This window comes from Scyliorhinus torazame, chromosome 2 (assembly GCF_047496885.1).
Source record: "Scyliorhinus torazame isolate Kashiwa2021f chromosome 2, sScyTor2.1, whole genome shotgun sequence".
Classification (NCBI taxonomy): domain Eukaryota; kingdom Metazoa; phylum Chordata; class Chondrichthyes; order Carcharhiniformes; family Scyliorhinidae; genus Scyliorhinus; species Scyliorhinus torazame.
The window spans coordinates 366,846,024-366,869,720 of NC_092708.1; the positions used below are offsets into that span (position 1 = coordinate 366,846,024).

Sequence of the window (23,697 nt, forward strand, 5' to 3'; positions counted from 1 at the left end):
CCTTCTGAGCCACAGGGACAGGTTTATAGGTTTTAAAGGTGGAATTCTGAATTACATTAAGTAATCAGTTTTAATTGTTGCTCAGTTATTTATTTATTTATTTTTTAATTTAGAGGACCCAGTTCTTTTTTTTCCAATTAAGGGCTAATTCACCTACCCTGCACATCTTTGGGTTGTGGGGGTGAGACACACGCAGACATGGGAAGAATGTGCAAACTCCTCATTTCCTTGGTCAGTGGCTGCTTCTGGGTGGTCCCGGGATCCGATGAGGTCACTCTGACTTTGTGGAAGGTAAGTGATTGCGTCTGTAGGTGCCCTGGGCTCTGGTTGCGATTTCGGGGTCACCGAGGGGGGGGGGGAAGGCATGTGGGGGGGGGGGGGGAAGGCATGTCTACGGTCCAATCGGGCCCTGGCATCCGTGAGGTCGGGTCTTCCGCGTGTTCAGATCTGCGCATGGGGTCTTCACCCAGGAGTCAAAGAATCTCCAGACCTGTAAGTAAATGCAAAAGAACACGGTTAGTGGTTTTAGTAGTGTTGAAATTAAGATTTAAAAGGTTAAAATGATTATGAAAGTTTAGAAAAGGATGTGTGGAGGAGAGCTCGTAGAGCGTCTCCATGCTCCGGCACCAACTTGCATCAAAAAATCGAGCAATAAATAACAGCATGTACTTCCTTTTATACAGTATATAAAAACAGAAAATGCTGAATACCCCCAGCTGGTCCAGTAGATACAGAAACAAAAGTTAACGGGCTGGATTCTTCGGCAGCGGCCGCCGCAAGATCTCCACGGACAGGAAACGGACCATGTAAATGTCCATTGACCTTGGGAGGTAATACCCCGTCTCTGGGCGGGTGTGGCCGAAGAATCCCGCCCAGCGTCGCGAGCCCAGATGACCCTCCTACAGAAGAGTCTTTTCTAGCATCTTAAACGTAGTAACACACTCCACGGCAACTTCAAAGGAATATAATCAGCCTCAACAAATTGATACTGAGCCATAGAAGGAGATATTAGGACAATTGACCATGTGTTTAGTCAAAGAAAGTTCTAAGCTGTGCCTTTAAGAAGAGAGATGGGGAGAGGAGTTGTGGGAATAATTAAAAATCATCTGAATTAACTTTGCTTTAGAGCAGAACTATACAGAAATCAATCACAGGTATGGATTTTACAGCCACAAATCAGGTGGGTCCCCCCAAATCCTCTGCCCACATTCTGCCCCCTCCACTCCTCCCCCCTCCTTCCCCCTACCTCAACCAGGCTTCCCCGCAACCCCCCCACACAAACATAAAATACGCATGATGGCGGTGGGTCGGCAACTTATGGAACTCAAGCCAATGCTGAATTCAAAAGCCTGCCTGCCATTCTAAAATAACCACTCAACAAACTGTTAAAGAACCACTTGTACACAATATTTTGTTGCCCACTGCATTTTCCAGACAGCAGGCAGGAAGAAATTTGCGAATGCTTTATGACGGGTATGAGGAGGCGGCACAAGGGCAGAAGTAGAGGTTGTCACCCCGACCATGCAGCAGGAGATCCTAATAGTGAAGGTGGCAGAGTCTGTATGACTTCTGACCTCATTTATTGACTTTTCTTTGCTCTCGTAAGAATTAAGGCAGATTCAGAGATCAGGATGCCATTAAATTGGTAGCTTTCACCAACCTCCTGTTCATGGCATGACCCTTCTGTCACATGATGTCCCAGTTTCTGTTACTGATTGGGCACAGAGCCCCACTTTGCACTGCTAATTGGCCGCCTTCACGTTGACCGGCCAAAATGCGGCCAACTGATGCTTGATACGACGAACTGAGTCAACGGGTGCCAGAATGAGCAGATCATTAACTTTCTGCTCCTTCACCCCGCTGAAAACTGTTAAATCCACCCACTTTTACCTCTCCCAAAAATAAATAATTGAAGTCAATTGCGTCAGGAGTGAGGAAAGTCAGAACATTTTTTTTTCATATTTTGATTGAGCAGTTTTTGAAATGTTTTAGAAATGTACGCAATGCTCCAAAAGCCATTTGACTAAGGTACTATACTTTTAACGAGGGTGGAATTTAATACTTCTGCTGGGAGTAGGTTGGGAGTTGGAGGAGGGAGGGATGCTGTACAATGAACTGGGAATGCTTGTGGTGGCGGGCCATCACATTCTCAACTCCCCCCAATTAAGTTCAGGGTGGAAAAGACCAAGAAGGGTCTTACTGCCTGGAAGCCAATTGCGGCCATTCAATGGCCACTTAAAGGCTTCACCCAACCACCAGCCAGAACCTGGCAGGAATGTCTGTGGCCTGCTACAAGGGATCCCTCCTTCTCTGGCATCCTGTGCCCAACAGAGGGACCTATGGAAATTCACCCATGACACTTTACAGTGAACATCTCCCCTCCTCCCACTTTGGCATACCTGACGGACCCAGCGGTCCTGCCTCACTCACCCATGTTCCGGTGCTCCAGTGACAATCGTCGGCCTCAGGCCCGCTGTTGTGCCTACAGTAACCAATGCTCCCAGTGATGGTGCTTATGTTGGCGATCTGCTGACCACTGATTACTGAGCTGACGGCTCTGGGAGATGGGACATCCAATCTGAAGTAATAATTTCTCCCTGAAGGAGCCAGAACCCCGATGGCAGCCAGTAGTCCTGCATGATTGGGTTGAAATTATGACAGTGCCCCTGGAAATGACCATTGGGATTGTCACCGGCTCTCGAAAGGGGCCACAGCTATAGCTATTATATCTCATCCATACAATTACTTAGAAAGTACAGCATTGAAACAGGCAAATGTTTCTTGTTCCGACCTACCTCAGTTAATCCGATTTAAATAAATTTTCTCCGTTATGTGTTTATCCAGCTTCTGCTTAACTGCACCGATGCTATTTGCCTCAACTACTGCATAAGGCAGTAAGTCTTAATTCTTGCCATTCTCTGGGTAAAGAAGTTTCTCACAAATTCCTTACAGAGTTTATTGGTGACCGTTTTATTCATTCATAAGTTGTGAACATTGTTGGCAAAGTCAGCACTTACTGCCCATCCCTAATTGCCTTTGAGAAGGTGCTGGTGATCCACCATCTTGAACCGCTGCATCAGTGCAGTGTAAGCACTCCCACAGTGCGGTTGGGAGTTCCAGGATTGAGATCCAACGACAGCCAATGACTGGCGATATAATTCCAAGTCAGGGTGGTGAGCGACTTGGAGGGGAACTTACAGATGGTGGCATTCCCATATTTCTGCTTCTCTGGTCCTTCTGCATGCTGAAGTTTGTAGTCTTCGAAGGTGTTCTTGAAGAAGCCTTGGCACATTGCTGTAGTCATCTTGTGTATGGTGTAAATTGCTATCATTATGCCCCTATGGTGGAGGTAGTGTTTTTTTTAAGCTGGTAAATTGGGTGCCAATCAAACAGGCTGCTTTGCCATGGATGATGAGAAGACTCTTGAATGTTGTTGAAGCTGGACTAATCCAGATGAGTCCAGATGAGTATTCCATCCCATTCCTGACTCGTTCCTTATAGATGACGACTAGTATTGATGACCCTTAGTATTGTACTTGTATTGATGGCCCCAAGTTCTGGTGACACCTGCAAGTGGACACATCTCTATCAGATAATGTTAAATAATCTTGAAGGGCTCTCTGTTCACTCCTGAGTCTTCTCTTTTCTCAATTAATCATTTTTCACTTTCACCATTGCCCCTACATCATTTTAATAATGTTGAACCAGAAATGTACGCAAAGCTCCAAAAGCCATTTGACTAAGGTACTATACTTTTAAAGTTACCTCTACACTTTCCAGTTCTATCTTTCCAGAAATGAATCTCTACCTTCTCTTGCTTTGCAACTGTTGTACTTCTATGTTTGCTGAATACAAACATACCAATCTTGCATAGAACTAGAACCTAAATGTAGGTTCAGTTCAGTTGAAGACCTAGTACAAGGCTGCTCATCAGACAGATTTACTATAACGATTCAACAGCTATTGTTAATAGGGAAGTACAACTTCAACTCCTTCACATCACATGCTGCTAGCTAAACTGAAATTTCCTCTGAACTATGGCTGCTAGTCACATGATTAACATTCTGGCCAGTTACTCATTAGCATATTGTCTCTTAAAGCGATGTCAGAACATTCCCTTTTTTAATAAAGATAACCATACATACATTAAGGGTGGAAATACATATATATTAGAAGTAGTCATAAAAACTATTTACACAAATAATAGGGGGTGAATTCTCCGCCGGAGGGATTCCCTGTTCTGCCGGCCATGCACCCTACCCACCGGTCTCCTGGCAGCGTGAGGTGACTACAAAGAAAAGTTTCATTGGCCGGCAGAGGGAATGGAGAACCCTCCTGCCAGCGACAGCACGCTACCGAGGAACACACGGCTGAGGAGGCGGAGAATTCACCTCTAGATCTCTGTTCAAGAGTTTGAGGGTGTAAGAATCATCGAATCCCTACAGTGCTGAAGGAGGCTGTTCAGTCCAGCAAGTCGGCACTAACCATTTGGAAGAGTTCCAAACCTAGGCCCACTTCCCCACCCTACCCCCGTACACCACAAATCCACATAACCTGCAAATCTTTGGACTGTGGGAGGAAACCGGAGCTCCCGGAGGAAACCCACACAGACATGGAGAGAAAGTGCAAACTCCACACAGGCAGTCACCTCAGGCCGGAATTGAACCAGGGCCCCTGGTGCTGTGAGGCAGCAGTGCTAACCTCTATGCCACCGTGCCACCAGTTAAGAGTCTCTAATGTATAGGTGATTTATAGGTGGTCCTTTTATCCCACATAACTTACAAAGATCTTGGAACACAGGACAGCCTCTTGTTGGGTGCCACAGACCGCAATTGCCTTCTGCAGGCATTGTCAAAGTCAGGGGCGCGACCCACGGGTGGATCGCGGGCGGGTGTCAGGAGGGTCACAGAGCCGTCCTTCGCGGCGCTCCTGATCGTGCAAATCCACGCACAACAGCTGCAGCAGCCAGCCTTTAATAATGCTGGCTGCAAGCAGCCTTCAAAATGGCCGCGAATATGTAAAGAAAATGCGGTCGCACTGCGCATGCGTGCCTGATCATCGGTGCACATGCGCAGTGCGGCCACATTGTTTTAATACGGTCGCAGCCTTTTTGTACAAGTTTGGGGGGGCGGGTTTATTCATTTTATTTCATTTGTTTATTTTATTCATTTTATTTTATTCATTTATTTTATTCATTTTATTTTTATTTATTTTTAACAAGGTCGTGGGGGTTTTTATTTGATAAAATTTTGCAGGAAAAAAAATGCAGAACTTTGGGCATATGGAGACTTCATACTTTCCGACAGTGGAAGGCTTCACCTGCATCCAACAGGTTCCATTGGAGGAGCGTGTACGAGAGCCAAAGGGACCCAAAAGCATTTACTCAATTTTTGTCAGCTGCAAACAAGGTAAGAGAAAATGGTGGGCCATGTAGGTCAGCTGGCGTGGGTCACAAAGATCGGCCGGTGTGGGCCGCGAAGGTCGGCCGGCGTGGGTCGCGAAGGCCGGCCGGCGTGGGTCGCAAATGTCGGCCGTGTTGGGTCCCGAAGGTTGGCCGGTTGGTAAAAATGGGTCCCCGGAAAAATAGTTTGAAAAACACTGGCCTTCTGCATGACTTGCTTACTTTCTGCATCCTGGTTACCTTGCCAATGCAGATTGTGATGAATTATAACTGTATAACTGTACCTTTAATGTGATGATCCCTTTAAGACTGGGTTTGCAACCCTGGGGGACTCTGCCTCCGGCTCTGCCCCCCTCAGGGAACTGTATATAAAGTAATGTTCAGTGGGCAGCGTGCAGTGACCACACTTCTCGGCAGCTGTCTGGTTCTCTGCTAACTGTGGTGATGTGCATTACTGTAAATACATGTAAGCTAGACAGCCACTAGAGGGAGCACCAGAAACATCACACACACACACTCAACCAATAGATAAGTTAGATAGGAGGTGACCAATGGACATTCACGATACACAAGGAGGTGACACGACCACAGGGGGGCATTACACCAACCCATACATAAAGGACACCACACACATGATCAGCCCCTTTGGCCAGTGGAGACAGTCAGTGAGGAGAGGCACAGGGTTGATTCATTATCACACCCACCACGTGGAAGACAGCAGATGGTTAGTCAGTTAGGTGGCTATAATAGGATTAGCAGTAGTGTCGAACTCAAGTTATAAAAGTGTACATAGTGTAAATAAATGAGTTGAAGTTATTTACACGTCTCAACCTTCCTTGACAAATGCAACACAAGGAAGCCACTTATGTTACAAAGGAAACATAACAAAACATGGTACCAGTAGTGGACTGCTTAAATCCAGATAGCCATACCTCAGCGTACAGTGACAACCAGCAATACCCAGGCAAGATGTACGAGCTCCCAGTTCCACAGCCGCTCCAGTGCCACGGCGATCTCCGCGAAAACTGGCAGCTATTCCGGCAAACATTTGAACTCTTCCTGGTGGCAGCCGAACTTAAAGACCTGGCCGATGATGAAAAAATAGAGTTTCTCCTCACCATCGCCGGTGTAAGAGCAGAAGAAATCTTTTAAAAATTCAAGTTCTCCAAGGGGCAAAACAGCTATGACTTCCAGGCAGTCCTGGACAAATTCGGCAAATACTGTGAGGAAAACACACTCCAATCAGCAAGGAAAGGTAAGAGAAGCGCCAGTACTCACCTCGAGGCCTAAATCCCGGACCAGAGAGCGATTTGGGTCGAGGTCGGTGGCCATCTTGCTAAAGGGACTACACTAGCGCAGTTGCGCGAGAAGTGCGCAGAACCGGAAGGTTCGTTTGCACATGCGCGAGACGCTGTGCATGCGCAATCAAGAAAACGGCCATCGGTAAAGGAACAGTGATCTGCGCATGCGCAATCGCTTCCTACGTGCTACGTCACACGTGTCATGACGTCAGAGGCCCCAGACTGCACCAATTTAAAGGGGAAACATCCCAAATAAAAGAAAAATCTTTTAAACCTGTAAAACAACCTTCCTTCACCTGGAATGACAGCACAATGCCTCAAATTGAACCAGGAAATGAATTTAACCTCCGAAGAACCCTGCAACAAGCAGTTACCTACACACAAACCGATGATTCCGACCTCGAATACTTCGATACCGACCTTTACATTTTCTCTGGACCTCGCAAGCCCAATGACAGCTCCATGGTCCTAGACGACTACGACTCGGACGAACCTTTCGTGTTGCACATTGGCGACCCCCGCATTGAATCCGACGCAGATGCGGATTCATTTTTCGGATTTGAGGATCTTCAACCCAACAGATATGACGTCCCAACTCAGTGCAGGATGATGCTGCAGCCTGAAATTAAGAGACAGAAAGCGGTACAAGCACACGGAGAGTGCCCTGCTGCCACACAGAGCGTGGTCCACGCCCCGCTCAGGGTTCCCGACTCTACGAAAGAAGACATGCAAGACTCCACACTGCAGTCCTTGCATGAACAAGATGTGACTCCAGTGTCACAAGACTCCACAGCAAGCTCGTGGACAGGCTCCACAATTGCAGAAACGTATGACTCCGATGCGCAGTTCTTGCAGGAACAAGACCATGAGGGTCTAGCAACCTCCTCTGACCAACTAGCGGCAGACGATGCAAGTCTGCCATGCTCACGTAAACAGCAAGAAGGCTATAACAGTCTACCACGCTCCACTGCACAGCAGGACGACCATGACCGTCTATCATACTACAATGAAGGGCACAGCGCTGATGACTGTTCAAGCCCAAATGAAGACAAGCCAAAGGAATCGCCTCTTCCAAGCTCGAAGAAAAAAAGATTATGCGTTGACCTTCAGGATCATTCTAGCCGAAGAGATATTAATAATGCTGCACAGTCACAGAAGGATGCTGAGGATTTGCTAAAGAAATTGCTTGTATGTCTAACTTGCAAGGAGCAGACTGAAAATTGCCATTGCTTTAGTACGGATCGAAAAAATGGATCAGACATTGATCCTCATTTAATGGAACTAACACAACCTGAATCATATCTACAGCAGGGACAACTGTCTCCCTTCAACACAAAACCGCAAAGTCCCAACTACAGAGACCAGCAGTTAGTCAGTAATGACTCTTCAACCCCTGATGGGAATATTAATCGCATTGAACCTCTGCACACTCCACTGATAAATGAGCAGAACATTGGAGCAAGAATCCTGAGGACACCGACATCGAGTAGCCAGATAAAGCACTTAAAACCCCCAGCAGTTTCAAGTGAACCAATTGTGCCTTCCAGTGATGATGAAGATGCAGATAAGGTCGACCCGATTATCCATTGTACCACATTAACTCCAGAGATTAAGCATTTATGTCTGGGGAGTAGAATGTGGGCAATTGAGAACAGTAAAAGAGAGACTGTGACTGTGCCAGTCCCAGCAAAATCAGAGCCAGAGACTATGAAGGCATGTACATTAGAAAAGGATGCATATGAAGTAACTGAGAAGAAAATTGAAATGGACTGTTCTTTGGAAACTGGTACAATGACGAAAGAAACATTGGATCTAACATTTGCTGCCCTACATATGGGAGAAATTGAGGGAAATGAACAAGGTTCTGTAATGTCTGGGGGAAGATTTAAAATTCCAAAGAAGAAAAGCCCAAATGAAGGACAACGGCAAGACAATGACAGTCCACCCACATTGTTTGCACCACCAGATGAAAACTCTGACAATTTACCCAACCCTAGTGAACAGCAAGCAGCTACTGAGGATCTACCCACGGTATGTGAAACGAGTGACGACAGCATCCCACTTCCCATGCAAAAGGTGCAAAGTGACAGACCTCAGCTAGTGTGTACAGAGACACTCGCCGATCAAGGTGAGATCACTGGTGACTCCGGTGACACCACACTACTTCCACCCTCAATTGCTCGAACTTCTCCACTAGTCAATGCATTCCTGCATGTTCCGACTCCAGACGTGCAGCTTCAAGAAATCTCAGCTGACTCCAGTGAACCTGCTAAGACTCCGGACGGGGAGCATCAACAAAAAACAGACCAGACTTCAGATGGGGAGCAACCAAACGCCGACTCTGATTCACGTAAGCCAGTCTTTACTCCAGACAGGCAGTGTCGCGACCTCAGTGATGGCACGCTAAGGGTGACAGCAGATGGCACAACGACAGGACATGGATCACGTGACAATCACACTGGGTCAGCAATAACAAGCAGCAGCTACAGTCCAAGAGGAATACACCAATTTTCACCACAGCTATGTCCACACATTTGTTCCACACCAACAGTGCGGCCAATGACAGCTCATGCTGGACAAACCCAGTATTCAAGCCTGCAGCAGCCAGCAGTCTCTGCAGCATATTCTCAAACAGGCCAGCACTACGGATTGCCCACTAATGGAATCAAGACCGAAGGAGGACTACCGCCAGTGCAATCTGCACTCCAGACTGGATGCCTTAGCCACTGCCCAGGATTTGCTGCACCACAGCCTGGCCAGACAGCATATTCCTATCAGATGCAAGGTTCTAGTTTCACACCATCACCAGACATTGATGCGAGCAGCAATTCTGTCTCCAAATCGACATGCTTCAGCGCTTCTCAGCAGAATCACCCTTCCAGCACAGCATGTGGCCAGAAGCAATCTGCAGTCTCATCCGACTTCAACATCTGGACATCCATGACCTCGAATGATACTGTTGATGGTACCTCTTCAATGTCAACGACCTATCAGCTATAAGATGGCATCCGACAGCACCACCACAAACACAAAAAGAAAAAAGACTCCAAATCGGACAGCACAGTGATTCAACCACTTCTTGGTTCCTGTTGATGGCGTTCATAACCAAGAGAGACATTTGACCATGATGATTGATGGTTTATGGACTCACATGATTGATTTGGACTTATTGTTTAATCACCGTTCCCATGACTTGTATATACCTTACCTTCTCTACCTATTCTTTGTTCAGTTTTTCTTAAAGTGTACAGAAAATATGAACATATAAAAAAGGGAGGATGTGGTGATGTGCATCACTGTAAATACGTGTAAGCTAGACAGACACTAGAGGGAGCACCAGAAACATCACACACACACACTCAACCAATAGATAAGTTAGATAGGAGGCGACCAATGGACATTCATGATACACAAGGAGGTGACACGACCACAGGGGGGCATTACACCAACCCATACATAAAGGACACCACACACATGATCAGCCCCTGTGGCCAGTGGAGACAGTCAGTGAGGAGAGGCACAGGGTTGATTCATTATCACACCCACCACGTGGAAGACAGCAGATGGCTAGTCAGTTAGGTAGCTATAATAGGATTAGCAGTCGTGTCGAACTCAAGTTATAAAAGTGTACATAGCGTAAATAAATGAGTTGAAGTTATTTACACGTCTCGCCCTTCCTTGACAAATGCAACACAAGGAAGCCACTTACGTTACAAAGGAAACATAACAAAACACTAACCTTTGAATTATCAATCTTCTCTCTCGAGTCATAATTGAGGGTATCTCAATTTAATTCGAGATGGACAGCGGACTAAAGCCAGAGAAGCTCAATCTGGACGCTCGGTCGCCGGAGGCCACTGAAAATTTTAAATACTGTCTCCGGTGTTTTTGAGGCCTATCTGAACTCCTCATGGACTGCAGTAGACGGACCTCGCAAGCTGAGCTTACTACATGCTCGGGTGGGCCACAGACTCTCCTCCGTGATCGAGAAGGCTACGACGTACGAAACAGCGGTCGAAATCCTACGAGGCGCTTTGTTAAGCCGATAAACGAGGTACACGCCCGACATTTGCTCTCGACCTGCCGCCAGCGTTCCGGGGAAACGCTAGACGAATACTTGGAGAGACTCACCGCGCTCGCCAGGAACTGCGACCATAAAGAGGTGACGGCAGAAGTCCATATGAACTTACATGTTCGTGATGCGTTCGTGTCCGGTATCCGATCCACGTACATCAGGCAGCGGCCCCTAGAAGATCGGGCAAAGGATCTCCAAGGCACGGTAACGCTCGCCTCTTCTCTGAAAGCGGCCCACCATAATCTCCGCACGTACTCCGCGGACCTTGCGAACCCCTCTCGATCCCCTCCAGACTCGGCCACGCGACAGGCCTGCACCACGCGGCGATTGGCTAACACCGAGGACAGACCATGGTATTTCTGTGGGCAAGGCCAACATCCACGTCTGCGTTACCCAGCCTGCTCCGCTATCTGCAACGACTGTGGAAAGAAGGGGCACTTCGCAAAGGTCTGCCTGGCTGGGCCCATAGTCCAGAAACAAAAGTCTCATCGGGCCCAGAAATCGAACTCCCGGGCCCACAGGCCCCGCAACGCGGCTGTGCGCCGGCCGGACACGCTCACTTCTGACGCGTCATCGGCCTCGTGCGAGTCATGGGGGCGGCAATTTTGGCGTTGGCCATCGTCAAAATCCGACACGTGCGACCGACGGCGGCGGCCATTTTGTGACTCCCGGCGGCCATTTTGTGAGTCTGACTCAACCGAGGACTCTGACTACCCGCAACTGGGAGCGATCACTCTCGATCAATCACAGCCGAAGCACCTGTCAAACTCAATGATTCAGGTCCAAATCAACGGTCGCGACACCCCCTGCCTATTTGACTCCGGGAGCACGGAGAGCTTTATTCACCCAGACATGGTAAGATGCTGCTCCTTGTGCACCTATCCCGCCTCCCAAACTATCGCCCTTGCATCTGTGTCTCATTCGGCCAAAATCACGAGGTATTGTGTCGCGAACCTCGCTATTCAAGGTGCCGAATACGCCCATTTTAAACTTTATATCCTCCCTCAACTCTGCGCCCCCCTGCTGCTCGGTCTGAACTTTCAGTGCAGCCACCGAAGCCTGACACTGAAGTTCGGCGGACCCCTGCCCCCACTCACTGTATGTAGCCTGGCAACACTTAAAGTTGCACCGCCTCCCCCTCTTCGCGGACCTCACTCCCGACTGTAAGCCCGTCGCCACCAGGGGTCGGCGGTACAGTGCCCAAGACATGACTTTCATCAAGTCAGAGATTCAGCGACTACTAAAAGAAGGGGTCATAGAGGCTAGCAACAGCCCTTGGAGAGCACAAGTATTGGTAGTCCAGTCTGGGGAAAAGCAACGAATGGTGGTGGACTATAGTCAGACCATATACCGTTTTACGCAACTCGATGCGTACCCACTTCCCCGCATAGCAGAAATGGTGAACAAAATCGCCCAGTATCGTGTATTTTCCACAGGCGATCTAAAATTCACCTATCATCTGCTCCCTTTCGACCCGGAGGACCGCCCCTACACGGCCTTCGAAGCAGCCGGTCATTTTTTCACTTCCTCAGGGTCCCTTTTGGCGTCACAAACGGAGTCTCCGTTTTTCAGAGGGCGATCAAATAGTGGACCAGTACGGCTTACGGGCTACATACCCGTGCTTGGGCAACGTCACCATCTGCAGCCATGACCAGCGGGACCACGACGCAAACCTGAGGAAGTTCCTCCAGACCCCCCGGGCCCTCAATCTGACATACAAAAAAGAGAAATGCATGTTCCACACAACCCGACTAGCCATCCTCGGCTACGTCGTGGAAAAAAGGGTCCTAGGCCCAGACCCCGACCGCATGTGCCCCTTTAAGGAACTTCCCCTCTCCCGTAGCCTCAAGGCACTCAAACGGTGATTGGGTCTCTTTTCCTATTACTCCCAGTGGGTCCCCAGATATGCGGACAAAGCCCGATCACTCACTAAAACCACGGTTTTTCCCCTGACGGTTGAGGCTCAGTCAGCCTTCAGTCGTATCAAGGCCGATATCATCAAGGCCGCGATGCACGTGGTGGACGAAACCATCCCCTTCCAAGTAGAAAGCGATGCATCAGACGTCGCCCTGGCTGCTACCCTCAACCAGGCGGGCAGACCAGTAGCGTTTTTCTCCCGAACCCTCACCGCCTCAGAAATCCGGCATCTGCAGTCGAGAAGGAGGCACAAGCCATAGTGGAGGCCGTGCGGCACTGGAGGCACTACTTAGCTGGTAGGAGGTTTGCCCTTGTCACTGACCAACGGTCGGTCGCCTTTAGCTCGATAACGCACAACGGGGCAAAATAAAGAATAATAAAATTCTGAGGTGGAAGTTAGAATTCTCCACCTATACATACGATACTACATATCGTCCGGGGAAGCTCAACGAGTCCCCAGATGCCCTGTCCCGTGGCACGTGCGCCAACGCGCAGAAAGACCACCTGAGGGCCATCCACGATGACCTCTGTCACATGGGGGTCACCCGGCTTGCTCACTTCATCAAGTCCCGAAACCTACCTTACTCCACCGAGGAGGTCAAGGCCATGACCAAGGCTTGCCAGATCTGTGCGGAGTGCAAACTGCACTTCTACCGACCAGACAAGGCTCGCCTGGTAAAGGCCTCTGGGGCCTTTGAGCGACTAAGCGTGGACTTAAAAGGGCCCCTCCCATCCACCAACCGCAACGTTTATTTCCTCACTGTCATCGATGAATTCTCCCGCTTCCCATTCGCTGTCCGCTGCCCCGATATGACCTCGACCTCCGTAATCAAGGCACTGCACAGCATCTTCACCCTATTTGGTTTCGCCACTTATATCCACAGCGACCGGGGTACATCGTTCATGAGCGATGAGCTGCGTTGATATCTGCTCAACAAGGGCTTCGCCTCGAGCAGAACGACCAGATATAACCCGCGGGGAAACGGGCAGCTGGAGAGGGAGAACGCAACAGTTTGGAAGGCTGTCCTTCTAGACGATCAAGAGGTCTCCCAACCACCCGCTGGCAGGAGGTCCTACCTGATTCCCTACACTCCATTAAGTTGCTTCTCTATACGGCCACGAACGAGACCCCTCACAACCGTTTGTTTGTCTTCCCCAGGAAGTCCACCTCTGGGGTCTCGCTTCCACGTTGGCTGACGACTCCGGGACCAGTTCTACTCCGGAGGTATGCGAGGAGCCATAAGACAGACCCACTAGTCGAGAGGGTCGAACTGCAACACGCAAACCATCAATACGCCTACGTCACGCACCTCGACGGCAGGCAAGACACCGTTTCCCTGCGAGACCTGGCACCCGCTGGCTCTCCCACCGACGCCCCCCCCTTCTACCAACGCTCCCCTCCCCTCACCTGCTGCTGAATCTGACAGCGCCCCCCCCCCCCATAGCACCCCCTTCCCCCCACCCGGCGCCGGCACCAATCACCCTAGTCACCCTGGATACATCCCCTGCTCCAACACGGGCAAAGGCTCAGACAACCGTGCTCCCGGATATACCCCCACCGAGGACGACTGTATCCGCCGCACCACCGCTGGAGCTGAGAAGGTCAACATGGACAATCGCAGGTAGACCGTGTCCTGTCGGCCATCGGGGTACTCCACGTAAGCGTACTGCGGGTTCGCGTGGAGGAGGTGAACCCTCTCGACCAACGGGTCCGACTTGTGCGCCCGCACATGTTTTCGGAGCAAGATGGGTCCTGGGGCCGCCAGCCAGGTCGGCAGCGACGTTCCAGAGGAGGACTTCCTGGGGAAGACAAGGAGGCGCTCATGAGGCGTTTGGTTAGTGCTAGTACACAGTAGCGACCGGATGGAGTGGAAAGCGTCTGGGAGGACCTCCTGCCACCGTGAAACTGGGAGGTCCCTGGACTGTAGGGCCAGTAGGACGGTCTTCCAGACCGTGCCGTTCTCCCTCTCTACTTGTCCGTTCCCCCGGGGGTTGTAGCTGGTCGTCCTGCTCGAGGCCATACCATTGTTGAGCAGGAACTGGCGCAGCTCGTCACTCATGAAGGAGGACCCCCAGTCGCTGTGGACGTATGCGGGGCAACCGAACAGTGTGAATATGGTGTTAAGGGCTTTAATAACTGTGGCCGCTGTCATGTCAGGGCAGGGGATGGCGAAGGGGAAACGGGAGTACTCGTCCACCACATTCAGGAAGTATGTGTTGCGGTGGGGGGGGGGGGGGGGTTTGTCGCGACGGGGGTCCACGGAGCCCAAGGGGCTGCCGCACGGTCGGGGCCGTACGCGCGGGCGTTTCGCGCGGCTACATCCAGGGAGGCTGCAAGGGCCCGTGCCTCTGAGAGTCCCAGCGACTCTTTTTCCAAAAGTCTTTGGCGGATTTGGGGAGAGTTCATACCTGCGACAAAAGCATCGCGCATCAACATGTCCATGTGTTCAATCGCGTTTACCGGCGGGCAGCTGCTGGCCCGTCCCAAAATTAGCAGCGCGGCGTAGAATTCGTCCAGCGATTCTCCGGGACTTTGCCGTCTCATTGCGAGTTGGTAGCGTGCGTAGATCTGGTTCACTGGGCAAATATAGATGCTCTTTAGTGCTGCGAACGCCGTCTGGAAATCCTCTGCGTCTTCGATGAGAGGGAAAATTTCCGGGCTTACCCTCGAGTGCAGGACCTGTAGTTTCTGGTCTTCTGTGACCCGGCCGGGGGCCGTTCTGAGGTAGGCCTCGAAACAAGTCTGCCAGTGTTTGAAAACTGCTGCTGAGTTCACTGCGTTGGGGCTGATCCTCAGGCATTCCGGGATGATCCTGAGCTCCATAGTCCTTTAAGCATGCTTAATAAATTGTAGCGCACAAAGACTCACGAGAGACGAATAGAGATGAAGTCGATGAGTCTTTATTAAGCGTGACTTGTTCCCCGCAGTTCAGTAACAGACTGGCCTGCGGGGGAGAACTCCTGGTTCTTATACTCCGCCTTCAGGGCGGAGCTAGAGGTCAACAGCCAACCAGGACCCGGGATCTGTCAGCCAATGACAACATGGCTTCACAGTCCCACATGACCCCTAATGCATACTACCACAGTAAATTACCATAATTTTTGTATCATCTGCAAACTTAGCAACAGTGACTTCAGTTCCTTCCTCCAGATCATTAATGTATAGTGTGAAAGGTTGTGGTCCCAGCACCGATCCCTGAGGTACACAACTAGTCACTGGCTGCCATCCTGAAAAAGAACCCTTTATCCCCACTCTCTGCCTTCTGCCAGCCAGCCAATCCTCTATCCATGCCAAGGTCGTACCCTTAACACCATGGGCTCTTAACTTATTTAACAGTCTCCTATGCGGCACCTTGTCAAAGGCCTTCTGGAAATCTAAATAAATCGCGTCCACTGGTTCTCCTTTGTCTAACTTCCTTGTTCCTTCCTCAAAGAACTCTAACAGATTTGTCAGACATGACCTCCCCTTGATGAAGCCGTGCTGATTCAGTCCTATTTTACCATCCACTTCCAAGCACTCCGCGATCTCATCTTTAATAATGGGCTCTAAAATCTTAACAATGACTGAAATCAGGCTAACCGACCTCTAATTTCTGGACTTCTGCCTCCCTCCCTTCTTAAGCAGGGGTGTTACATTAGCCACTTTCTAGTCCTCTGGGACCCTTCCTGCCTACAGTGATTCCTGAAAGATCATCACCAATGCCTCCACAATCTCCTCAGCTATCTCTTTTAGAACCCTGGGGTGTAGCCCATCCGGTCCAGGTGATTTATCCACCTTCAGACCTTTCAGTGTCCCCAGAGCCTTCTCCTTAGTAATGGTCACTGCACTCACCTCTTCCCCCCTGGTTCTCCTGGCACTCTGGCATTCCACTGGTTTCTTCTACCACGAAGACGGATGCAAAGTAACTATTCAGTTGGTTGGTCATGAACCACATCACTTCAATACTCCCAGAACGCCTTGATCCACTGCAATTCGCAACCGTTCCATGGCAGACGCCATTTCCCAGGCCCTACATTCATCCCTAGAGCATCTCGACAACAAGGACTCCAACATCAGACTCCTATTCATTGACTACAGTTCCGCCTTCAACACCATAATCCCAACCAAGCTCATATCAAAGCTCCAAAACCTAGGACTTGGCTCTCCACTCTGCAACTGGATCCTCGACTTTCTGACCCACAGACCACAATCAGTAAGAATGAACAACAACACCTCCTCCACTATAGTCCTCAATACCGGGGCCCGCAAGGCTGCGTACTTAGCCCCCTACTCTACTCCGTGTACACACACGACTGTGTGGCAAAATTTGGTTCCAACTCCATCTACAATTTGCTGATGATAGTGGGCCGGATCTCGAATAACGACGAGTCAGAATACAGGAGGGAGATAGAGAACCTAGTGAAGTGGTGCAGGGACAACAATCTCTCCCTCAATGCCAGCAAAACTAAAGAGCTGGTCTTTGACTTCAGGAAGCAAAGTACTGTACCCACCCCTGTCAGCTTCAACGGGGCCGAGGTGGAGATGGTTAGCAGTTTCAAATTCCTGCACATCTCCAAAAATCTGTCCTGGTCCACCCACGTCGACGTTACCATCAAGAAAGCACAACAGCGCCTATACTTCCTCAGGAAACTAAGGAAATTCGGCATGTCCACATTAACTCTTACCAACTTTTACAGATGCACCACAGAAAGCATCTTATCTGGCTGCATCACAGCGTGGTATGGCAACTGCTTGGCCCAGGACCGCAAGAAACTTCAGAGAGTCGTGAACACAGCCCAGTCCATCACACGAACCTGCCTCCCATCCATTGACTCCATCTATACCTCCCGCTGCCTGCGGAAAGCGGGCAGCATAATCAAAGACCCCTCCCACCTGGCTTACTCACTCTTTCAATTTCTTCCATCGGGCAAGAGATACAGAAGCCTGAGAACACGCACGAACAAACTCAAAAACAGCTTCTTCCCCAATGTTACCAGACTCCTAAATGACCCTCTTATGGACTGACCTCATTAACACTACACCCTGTATGCTTCATCCGATGCCGGTGCTTATGTAGTTACATTGTGTACCTTGTGTTGCCCTATTATGTATTTTCTTTTCTGTATTTTCTTTTATTTCCTTTTCTTTTCATGTACTTAATGATCTGTTGAGCTGTTCGCAGAAAAATACTTTTCACTGTAGCTTGGTACATGTGACAATAAACAAATCCAATCCAATTGAATTTGTCTGCCATTTCTTTGTTTCCTAGTATTACTTCTCCAGCCACATTTTCCATTAGCCCAATGTCCATTTTTGCCTCTCTCTTACCTTTTATATATTGAAAAAAACTCTTCCTATCTTCCTTGATGTTACTAGCGAGCTTGCATTCATACTTCATCTTCTCCCCCCTTATTGCTTTTTTAGTTGTCCTCTGCTCGCTTTTAAAGGCTTCCCAATCCTCACCACTTTGTATGCTTTTTCTTTAGCTTTTGTGTTGTCTTCCCTCGTCAGCCTTGGATGGCTTGTCCTCTCCTTAGCATGTTTCCTCCTCCTTGGGATGAATTTCTGTTGTGCCTCCCGAATCACCCAGAAAACACCTGCCATTGCTGTTCAACTGTCTTCCCTGCTCGGCTCCTTTTTCAATCAACTCTGGCCAATTCCTCCCTCATGTCTTTGTAGTTACCCTTATTTAATTGTAAAACTGTTACATCTGATTCCAGCTTCTCTCTCTCAAACTACAGGGTAAATTCTATCATATTGTGGTCACTGCTCCATAAGTGTTCCTTCACTTAAGTTCCCTAATCAAGTCTGCCTTATTACACATTACCAAATCCAGAATTGCCTGTTCCCTAGTAGGCTCTGTCACAAGCTGCTCCAAAAAAACATCGCTCAGGCATTCCAAAAATTCCTTTTCTTGGGATCCACTACCAACCTGATTTTCCCAGTCCACCTGCATATTGAAGTCCCCCATGGTTATTGTAATATTGCCTTTTTACATGCCTTTCCTATCTCCTGATTTATTTTCTGCCCCACATCCTAACTACTGCTAGGGGGCCTGTATGTAACTCCCATCAGAATCTTTTTTTGCGATTCCTCAAATCTACACACCCAAATTCTATCCCTTCTGATCCTATATCGCTCCTTGCTATCGATTTAACTTTATTCCTTACTCACAATACAACTCCGCCCCCTTTACCCATCTGCCTGTCCTTTCGATAGGACACATATCCTTGGATATTTAGATCACAGCCATGATCCCCTTGCAGCCACGTCTCTGTGATGCCCACAACATCGTACCGGCCAATTTCAGTGTGCGCAACAAGCTCATTTAACTTGTTTCGTATACTGCGCGCATTTAGGTACAACACCCTCAATCCTGCATTGACCACCTCCCTTTTCATACTTGTCACATCTTTGCTCTGCCTGAGGGTGATGTTGTTCTTTTATTTTTGTTCTCTATTTCGCCTTCAGTTATTACACCTTCTAAGCTCACATTCTGGTTCCCACACCCCTGCCATACTAGTTTAAATCCTCCCGAGTAAACCTAGCAAACTCCCAGCCAGGGTATCAGTGCCCATAACTCAACCAAATTTCTTATTGGCACCAAACAAATCTGTGATTGCGTGAAAGATAGACCATTCAATCTTCCAGCGACAATTGAAGGATGTCATATATTTTAAGTGTCTGTCATATTTTTTCAGAAGGATGTGTTTTTCATTTTTAGTATTGGGTAGAAAATAAACTATAAAGGATTCCCTGTCTATTTTACACACTCTTTCACTGTGTACCAAGCTTTTTAGTGTTGATATTGGTTCGGTAGTTTGTTCGTGTTTATAATGGTTCACCAGCACGTACATATTTATAATGCCTCGAAGGTTCATTAGTTGCTCAACAAGCATTAAAGGATCATTTTAGAAATCTTGTGATTAGTTGATACATTTTAATGCTTCTAAATAAATCACACTTACGTGCTGCATATCTGAAATTTCCTTTAAAAATTCATTAAAATTGAAGAAATCCAAGGAATGTCAATAGCAGTTTGGCAGTATCATTTAACAAAGCAAATTATTCCTAATTCTTGTCGTGTTGGGTGTTCCGCTATATAAACGAACCAACACGATTGTAGATGGTACAACTCTGTTTTATTACTCTTGATAACAACATCTGTAAACTTATGGCTGTGGTTCGTACTTTACCCGTTAACCTGTGGACCCAGCCCTAACACTATCTTAGAGAGACACTCAGCACATGGCGTATGTCTGAGTGGCACGCTGTGAGCTCTGTGCTCTGAGCAGTCTCCTGCTGGAACGAGCGGGAACTGTGGTGTTCCCCGTTTTATAGTGCGTGTGCTGTCACTGGTGATTGGCTGTGATGTTGCGTGTGTGGTGATTGGTCCGTTGATCTGTCCATCAGTGTGTGTGTGTGTTTGCACCATGATATGTTTATCTGAATATAATGACAATTCTATCGTGTTGAACAATAACCAGATGCATTATTAGTTCTCTGTAAATATATTTCTGTAAAAATGTAGCAGCCTAGGAAACCCATGTTAACTGTACAATAGTGCCCATGGCTCAGTTGGCAGCATTTTGATTCTGAATCGCAAGGATTTGGGTTCCAGTTCTCCTCCAGAGCTTGAGTCAATAATTTAAACTTGACACTCCATTGCACTTTTGAGGGACCACTGCTCTGTTAAGTTGTTGTCTTCCAGAGGAGATATTGTGAAACCTGGCTATGATTTGCTCGGTAAGAATGAAACCAAGTGAGTGCAGCCCCACCTGGATGGAAGTGGACAGGCTTTGGAGGTAGGTGGCAGTGGCGTAGTAGTAACATCGCTGGATAAGGAATCTAGAGGCTGCTCTGGGAACCGACTTCGAACCCCACCACAGTAGAAGGTGACATTTGAATTCAATAAAATGATGACCATGAAACCACCATCGATGGTCGTAAATCCCTCTGGTTTACTAATGTCCTTTAGGGAAAGAAATCTGTCATCCTTACCTGGTCTGGCCTACATGTGACTGCAGATCCACAGCAATATGGCTGACTCTTAATATCTTCAGGCCCAGCCAACTCTGCCCATATCCTATTAATGAATTTTAAAAAGTTAACCATGTCAGACCGGTCGAGGAGGCCAAGGAGGGACAGTCTTCCTTTGACAAGAGTCACGTAAGATGAAATTTCTGACTTAGATAGGAGCCCTTCCGATGGCAGGGGCAGATCTTTTTGGAAGAGATTCAAACATGGATTTCTGAGAAAGATGTCTGCTGATTTGGGAGATGACAACAGGTTCAAGGTGAGAAAGAGTGATTGGGGAAGGCGAGGTGAGAGGTGAAGGATTGATTATTTGAAGCGAGGGGCGATGATAGTAGATTTGAAGGGGAAAGGGACTGTATTTAAAGGAAAAGAACCGGTAACAATGTCAGCTAACAGGGAATCAGGAAGGGAGGTTGGGTGGTCTGCCTGTGGAGGTATGGTTGAGGGGGTAGGAGGTGCATATGGGTGGTCTGCCTGTGGAGGTATGGTTGAGGGGGTAGGAGGTGCATATGGGTGGTCTGCCTGTGGAGGTATGGTTGAGGGGGTAGGAGGTGCATATCAAGGACAAAATGAGCTTGCAGAGTGCATGAGGCAAGATAAGAGAGAAAGGAGCAATTTCAGGATTATGGGTGAGGAACTGAAAAGGTGGTTTAGCCCAGAGGAATAGGGAACATGAGAGAAGTGACCATGCCTTTGGCCGCCTGTCCCAATATTTTCTTACCTGCTGTAGTGTCAAACGTTATTTGAGGGGCGGTACAGTGGCACAGTGGTTAGCACTGCTGCCTCACCACACCAAGGACCTGGATTCAATTCCGGCTTGAGTGACTCTCTGTGAGGAGTTTGCACTTTCTCCCTGTGTCTGCGTGGGTTTCCTCCAGCTGATCCGATTTCCTCCCACAGTCCAAAGATGTGCAGGTTAGGTTGATTGGCCATGCCAACTTACTCCCCAGTGCCCAAAAGATTACGGGGATGGGGTGGGGCCGTGGGCCTAGGTAGGGTGCTCTTTCCAAGGTTCGGTGTAGACTCGAGGGGCCGAATGGCCTCCTTCTGCACTGTAAGGATTCTATTCTATGATAAAGTGCCTGTCAAGGCCTTTGGCACATTTTACTTTGTTAAGGGTTTGATATAAAGGCAAGTTGTTCGAGAATGATGTGGAACAAACAGTGCAAGATGGGTCCATTGGCTCTGTCAAAATAAATCCAAGCTTTAAACCAATAAGGAGAAGGTTTCAGACAACTTGATTTTACTTGACTTCTCAAGTTTGTCTCAGTCTGCCATTTCTTGCTACAAGTGGCATAGAGATTGCTCTTATCTAGTGAGGGTGATTGGGTCGCGTGCAATGATGAGGGTGGCCGCTAATAATAATAATAATCGCTTATTGTCACAAGTAGACTTCAATGAAGTTACTGTGAAAAGCCACTAGTCGCCACATTCCGGCACCTGTTCGGGGAGGCCGGTACGGGAATTGAACCATGCTGCTGGCCTTGTTCTGCATTACAAGCCAGCTGCTTAGCCCACAGTGCTAAACCAGCCCCTACCTGAGGGCTTTCTGATAAATCTTTTCCTATTGTCCCTTATAAACAGTGACTTGGAGATCCTATTCATGCTGTAAGTTCTTCCTCAGCTTGGTCTTGTCTCACTGCATGCTTTCTCACTGACAATGATTCACAGACTGTTCTCATGGTAATTGTCCCAGTTCTGTGGCTTCACAAACTGTAAACCTTTATGCATTTTAATGCCCATTAAATTTTGTCAAATCCTTCATATTCTTTAAAGTCTTATTGTTCGTGGAATAATTATGTATGTATTTTCCCAACAATCTAACACATCTTCTTAAATACGATCTTAAATACAAACACATAGACACACTATATTGGATAGTGATGCATTGCAGTATCTGCTAATGTAAAACTTGCTCAGTGGTGTGTACAGGCACTGCATGAGGACTGGATAAGGTGGAGATGTGATATCACCCAATCAAATAGCTTGCTGATACTCATTTTCTGAGCAGACAGAGGAAGAATAGCTATCTGGGAAGCAACTGTGACATTGCTTCAAGAGAGAAGGAATAAACTAGAAGGGGTGGGTGGAGGGCTGGAAATGCAATGGGGAAGATATGAAATAAACATTTTTTTCAATATTTTAACTGATTTCCCACTGGTTGGCCCACTAGCTCTTTTATTTTACAAACGGATGCCTATATAATCGTGCAACATAATCTTCTAGAATCAAAATAAGACAACAGGAAATACAATATTATTGATTAATAAAGCAAATTTGAATAACCTGTAATTGTCATAATGTCCTTGTCAGACCTCTATCATTCAGTAACTAGAATTTCATTAAATGAGGCTTACACCTAAGCAATTCAGCTATTAGTCTCGATATCATGAAACAATGCATTAAGATATTCTTCTGACACAGACAGCAGTTTTATCGATTGCTAGCCATCCTCTTTCTCATGTTACGAATAAGTCAGAAACTCAGTGAATGTTTTGAATGTTTTGGGGAAAGAAAGTCTCAGTCAATACCAAATTTGTCAGGACCTGACAGAGGCTTGGGAGGAATGCAGGATAAAGCAGAGAGACCAGTTTGTGTGGAAGTCAGAAGCATAGAATCATAGAACCACTACAGTGCAGAAGGAGGCCATTTGGCCCATCAAGTCTGTATTGACAATCTGAAACTGCACCCTAACCAGGCTCCCACTTTATCCCTGCAACTCCATAACCGCACTTAACCCACATATCCCTGGACGCGAAGGAGAAACTTAGCATGGCCAATCCACCTGACATGGACATCTTTGGACTGTTGGAGGAAACCGGAGCACCCGGAGAAAACTCACGCAAACTCGGGAAGAACGTACAAACTTCACACAGGGAGTCCCCCAAGGTTAGAATTGAAGCTGGATCCCTGGCACTGTGAGGCAGCAGTGCTAACCACTGAGCCACCCTGCAGCCAAGCAATCGGGAGGAAAATGCTGTTTCAG

The 23,697-nt window shown here is 48.0% G+C and overlaps 1 long non-coding RNA gene across 1 annotated transcript; it reads right to left on the reverse strand.

Moving 5' to 3' along the window:
• Positions 1 to 367: 367 nt before the first annotated feature.
• On the reverse strand, positions 368 to 22,270 carry LOC140407919 (uncharacterized). The gene is made up of 3 exons (XR_011939893.1): positions 21,433 to 22,270; positions 20,676 to 20,760; positions 368 to 490 (listed from the first exon to the last, which is right to left on the reverse strand). It is a non-coding gene; the product is annotated as an uncharacterized lncRNA (long non-coding RNA).
• Positions 22,271 to 23,697: the final 1,427 nt, after the last annotated feature.